Below are 6,459 nucleotides of genomic sequence, written 5' to 3'. Positions count from 1 at the left end.
TTAACTGCAGATAATTGCATTTGGGCCAGCAATAACAACTTTTTTTTTTTTTTACATATATATTTGTTTGTTTAGAATTCCCTTTCTTAAATTGTTCACTTTTGCCCTTGCTTACCCACCCCCATAGATACTGACTCTTACAATCAGGTTGAAAGTTCACAGTTTTCCAGTTCTGTCAGCCAGCAAATAAACCTCAAAAATCTTAACACCAATTCTCTTGTGACTGATTCAGCTTCTAAAACATACAGTTCATTGGTTTCAAAAGTACATTTTCTTTCACACCAGATATGCTGTACAGTTGTACATGACACTAAATGAAGAACAGCTTTCCTGAAATAGCAAAATAATAGTTGTAAACAATATAGTATTTGTATAGTATGTGCTCTGAAGTTGTTGCTTAATTTGGAAGACAGAAAAATACACAAAATCTTTCTGGAGATCTTTTCTTGCCCATGCATATTTGTGTGTGTGTATGAGGGCATTTCTTTGGTCTGTAAATAGTTTGTTTGTCCATATCACTTTCTAAACATGCTGCATTGCTGAGTGAGAGGCACCTCAGGCTTTCATCAGCTCTTTGCTGTAATTGCTGTAATTGTTAATACTCTGTTCCACCATGAAGGATATCTGTTTACTGTATTGTAACAGCATCCTTACGGGTGCACAGTGAATACATATTTAGAGAGAGAGAAAATTACCTTGAAAAGCAAATACAAAGATGGATGTGGACAAAAGGCTACAGTAATAAGACAGTCCATTAAAAACACAGTTAAATCAATAGAAAAAGACAGGAAAATGGGATAAGTTTCTAGAGCACCCACCAACACTTAATAATATGTGGTTGCAAGGGACAACTACATCAACTGGGGGAAAACATCCTTTTTTTTTTTAAGCTTTTCACTATTATGTAACTTCTTTACAGTTAAGTTGTGCCCAAAGGGCTTTGCCTGTAAGAAAGAATACAGAACTATTCTAGGAGACAGTCTTGCAAGATACATGGATGCTATATTTTCAAGGACACCTCAAAGCCACTAAAAAAATCCATAACTGACAAAAAGCCCCCAAATAAAAAAAAGTAAAACCAAAATAAACCAAAGAAAAAAAACCAAAACATGCAAACAAGCAAAAAGCCAGCCAAAAAAAATACCAAGTAACCAAATTATAAACAACAAAAAAATAAGAAATGCAAAATGAAAAAATTACCCGAACAAAACAAAAACCCACAAAACAAAATAAAATCAAACCCAGTTCTGATTGTGTTCAGACAATGGAATCAAGACCAGATGTGCAGTGCACTGTGCTGGGGTAACAACAGTCTGTCCTGGCCAGCACTGGCCAGCTCTGCTGCCCTTTCCCTCACCTACCCCTGAGAAATCCAGCTCCCCACCTCTCCACTACACTGACACTACTTCTGCTGGTACAGCCTTGAGAACCAAAGCAAGGAGTCCATCTGAGACAGCAGCTGAACTTGCCCACAAAAAACAAGTACTTCAAAGGGCTGAACAAGTGAGGGTATTAGAGGGCAAAAAGTTAATTCCCATTTCTCTTTCTGAAGAGCAATATTGTGGTTTTGGCACTCCCTAAACCAGTGAAGCATTGGTATGATTCTATAACCCACTGAGGTTTTTCACCTTTCATAAATATTTGATCAGAAAAGACACATTCTCTTCTCCACCCCATATCTAACTTGTTCCAAGCACTCATTCCTCCTAACTTGTAACTACTGAGCAGTCTTTGTCCCACTCTTCTACCGTGGAGGACCATATCTTCTTCCTCCTTACACACAGCATCTGCAAATCATTGGTTGCTTCATCTCTCCAAGAAAAAGTGTGTCTTCTAGTACATGCTATAATAGGGCTAAGGCTCAGTTTAAGAATTTTTCTTAAGAATTCTTTAGTGTGTATTGATTCAAGCTTTAAGGTTCATCTGGTGTACTTCAAAATTTCTTCCTTAGCCCTGGAGAAAAATGCAAGGCTAACAACATTCTGGGTAATAAGAGATGGAAAATTCTTCCCTTACAATTAAATATATATTTATATTAGGGTTCATTTCCCTGATTCAGCTGTTTTCTTGGTTTAAGCAGGAAGTTATTTTCCTTGATTCATCTACCTTTTCTTCTATTTTTTTTTTTCCTTTCTCCAGGTCTTAAGAAATGCATAAATATAATATCTGTCCAGAGTGAGATGCATAAATGCCTCTGGTACTTAAACTGCCTCTCATAGAGCACAGGATTTTCTTTTCCAACTCAGCTATCTAATTCTTTGTTTTTCAGTTCCCAAAGTGCAAGAGGGGCCTTAGAGAAGAGGATTATAAGGTCCATGTTCCCAGTGTACCCAAATGCCACTTTAAATCCAAATTCCATTTGAAAAATCCTTCACTCTAGTCAAAACCAGAACACAACTAGCTTACTAAGGAAGAGCCATGACAAGGCTCTCACAATGGTAACAAGGACATTTAATTGCTATTAAAGCCATAAATCATCACACAGAAGATGAACTTCATGATGATTAATTACTTCATTTGCTTTTAACTAAAGTAACAGGATAGGTGTTAGGAATAATAGAACAGAAAAAGCAGAAAGACCAAAGAGGACGTGACATCTATACAGGGCTTGTCCTTCCTCTTCTACCTCACTGGGTGATTTCCTTTGCAATACTGACATCAGGACAATGGACTCCCTGATGAAGTTGTGCCAAGGTCTCCAACACCACTCCTGCCCAAACAGATCCTGCTCCTTGAAGCATGACAGGAATTGCATATTTTGACAGCAGATCTGCTTCCTATGCTTTTAGAGTAGGTTATCCCAGTAGCAGTGTCCATGGAAAAGTCACCTTAAGGCCCAGTCACCTAAACCATATTACTTTTACTGAGCCTAGCTTCACACTCATTCAAACACAAGAGGAATATATAGCACAGCTGGCAAGTTTGAAGAGGCTATAGTGATCAGAAAGGAGTAAAAGAAGAAAGGAAGAAAGAGCTGGATCTTGTCTAGCCAATGACAAAGAAGGTTTTGTTACATTATTGAGAACTCTCTTTCTCATACCCATTTGAAAAGAGTATTTGTCTCCCAAAAGAAAATTATTGTATGTCAGAGTGATTTCAAATGGAAACACAAAGAATATGACAGAGGGACAAAGGGTTCATGTGAGAAGAAAGCTTTCCCAGATTTTTTAACCTGCCTCTCCTGACAGACTTCAAAAAGCTGAAAGGATCTTAAAAAGAGAATTTACCTTGATTTGGCTCTTTCTCATGCCCATCAACTCCATGCAGGAAATGAGAAAACTCAAGAAAAACCTCCAGGCTCTGGCATCTAGGTCTAGAACAGACCTTGCCTAAAAACACAAGAAAAGCATCTGGAAATACCGGTTCTCTACTTCCACACAAAATTTCATTTAAGAACAAAACACGCTCTCCTCAAGAAATCTTGGTAAAATTCAGATATCCTCTCCTAGAATGGGGACACCATTGCTTCAGTGTGGGCTCAATCACTTCTCACAGGAAGGACATGGTCGTGGAGTTCAGGGTCTCTCTCAGAGCTCCCATGCAATCCCACAGCTCCCCTGTGGAGCTCCATAAACACTATTTTCCTCATTAACAGGGGAAGGCTCCAGCTTTTACACTGACCTGGCAGTGCAGGCTCTCAGGGCTGCCTGTGCCTTGACCCAGACTCTATCTGCAGTGCACAGCAACTCCTCCAACCCCGATCTCCGATCAACACCAGGGTCCACACCCTGTTCTGCACAACCCCAGGGATCCCTTCTGTTTGCTGGTATGTTCAAATCCCACTGTGTTCTTAATGTCCAAATCCAGAATGGAATCTGTAGAAAAACAAACATACACAAACCATTAACAAGCCCTTCCTTCCCCAGCCTTCTGTAGTACCCACTGCAGACAGTATTTATGCTTCCTTGGCTTTGCAGCAGACTGGGAATACGTGTTATCATCTTCATTCTAAGTTTTAATTCCACTACACTGAAGTTCACCTTGCACTTCAATAGCAACATATTTTCTGGCTTGTGTCCTCCAGCTTTGCTCTGAAATAGGTCAGTGTCGTGCAACTACAGCTCACAATGCATGTTCATTAAAGGCAATGCCTCACTGACATGGTCATGCAAATGCAGGCTAACCTGAACAGTCACACAGAAAAGAGACATTAAACAGCTGGCAACTCAATAAAAATAAAAAAAGAAAGGAAAAAAACCCAACCTGCTCCCATGTGTGGAGTTTGATCACACATTGGAACAAGTCTTACAATACTGGAAAAACACACACATGACTTCACGAGGCAGTCCTCTAAATCTAGGCTGTCTTTCCCACAGAATAAAAATTTCCCACACAAATAAATGCACAGAATAAAGGCACAGATTCTCTCTGGACTCATCAGTAGGGATGTATGCCTGTGAGGAAAGCCTAACAATTTAATTTTGTGCTGTTTTCCCAAGAATTTTCCATTTCTTGTTTCTGTGCTGCGTGGTAGGAGTGCACCTTACATTCAGTGCTTGTCATTGCTGTAAAATCCATGTGGGGAAGAGCACAATGAGGCAGAATGGCTCTGCTCTCTTCCTTAAGGGCCACCCATGTTTTAGCCCCACTTCTGTGATGTAGTGATCAATTCCATCAGGTTTACTGGTATTGTTTTGTGCAGACTTCACTAGATTGGAAACAGATTACACTTAAACTTTCAGATTCAAAAATATTTAAATAAAAATGTTCTCCTTCTGCTACTGCCTATATTTTTATTTGCCTTTTAAAAAATGCATGACGATGGAACACACCTAAAAAAATTCTAGTAATGACTGAAACTGTGACAGCAAAATTTGGAGTTTTCCTTTGAAAAACTCACATAATAGATGACAAAACCCACTAAAATAAAAAAAAAAAACCAAAAAAACCAGTGTGAAATCAAACGCATTTCATTTTCTTTTACTCTCAATATACCTGATGCCTACATGCAAGAGGCATCCAACAATGAATTAAGGAAATCCACAACTGTGCCAAGGATTTCATTAATCATTTAAATTACAGATCTGTTTCCACTGTTTCTTTGGTTTAATCCTTAAATAAATATCAAAAGATCTGGCACTCCCTACAGTAAGATAGCTCAGCACTACATGGTGAATTTTCTCAGTGATTCTTGAGGTTTTAGTAGCACTGACAAAAAATTTACTAACAGTGCATAAGACAAATGCACCATAAACAAAGCCTAACACTTGTTTTACTTGGAGACCACAGGGCTATTTCAAATTAAGGTAAATTAATAAATAATAGAAAAATCTCAGCCCATAACTTAGTGAACATTGTGGTTCTTAGTAAGAATGTACATGTTAAAAAGAGGACCTTCAACATATTGTATAACTTACAAATTATGTCAGGAGGTTTATCAGCAAGAGAAAGAAAGACCATCATTTTCCTAACTACAGATCTTCTCTCTATACTGAGAGGTAGTTATAAAAGATTATATAGTTTTTTTGTTCATTCTCTTATCTGGGATATTTTGTTACAGGCAAATAAAACTCATTATAAAGCACATGCTGATCCCAAGAAATACCACTGAGACCAGGGCCTAAATGTCTGGAGAGAATCAAAGCAAGAGATACAAATAAATCCTCTTGTATGATAGGAGAGACAGTTCTTCATAACTAACAATTCACATGGCAGGAAAAATGACAGATATATTTCTGTTTGATAGGGCAACCTGGAAATCCATTTTCTCATATAAGGAAAAATCTACAGCACCTGAAAAATTATGGACAAAAATAGAAGGGATAGTTAATAGCAGTGAAAGAAGCTCCTAGAGTTCATATTCATAGATAAATGAATACATCGTGAAAGACTTTAAAATTGTGATTTAAAACAAAACAAAACAAAAAAAACTTTTTAAAAACTTCTCTCAGAAAAGAAAAAAAGAAAAAGAAAAAAAAAAATCCAAACAAATTTCTAAACATGTACTGGAAGGTTTTGTACCATTTATTTTGTTTATTTTACTTCATTCAGCAGACAGCTTTTTTTGCTGGTTTTTATTTTGGGTCATTTTCTCCAGATATATATTTAAAAATGTATTCTAATTGAACAAAACCAGTCAATAATGCTACATAAATCTTGCCAAGAAAAATAGTATTGAGTTCAAATTATCCCACATCATTTGAAAAGTAAAAAACTCAGGAGTTGGCTTTTAGATTACTTCTCCTCCATAAAATCACAAGAGTTCTTCAGTTATAATAAAATAGCTCCAAGTTCAACCATCTCAATTAAAACATTTTAAGTATTGTATCTGTATTCTTTATTAGTCAGATAGTTGTTCACCAAAGATGATTTTAAGTGGACTCAATCTGCAAATAAATTGTTGGGTCACTAGCTATAGGATAGAAAACTTCTCAACAGACTAATTAAAAATATTAATAACTTCCACTCAGACATGCTAGCTGTAACCTTGAGCTACACTCACAGATAAAAGAGCAAGTC

This window comes from Parus major, chromosome 4 (genome assembly GCF_001522545.3).
Source record: "Parus major isolate Abel chromosome 4, Parus_major1.1, whole genome shotgun sequence".
NCBI lineage: Eukaryota > Metazoa > Chordata > Aves > Passeriformes > Paridae > Parus > Parus major.
The sequence above is the reverse complement of the archived record's forward strand: the minus strand, read 5'-3'. Positions refer to the sequence as shown.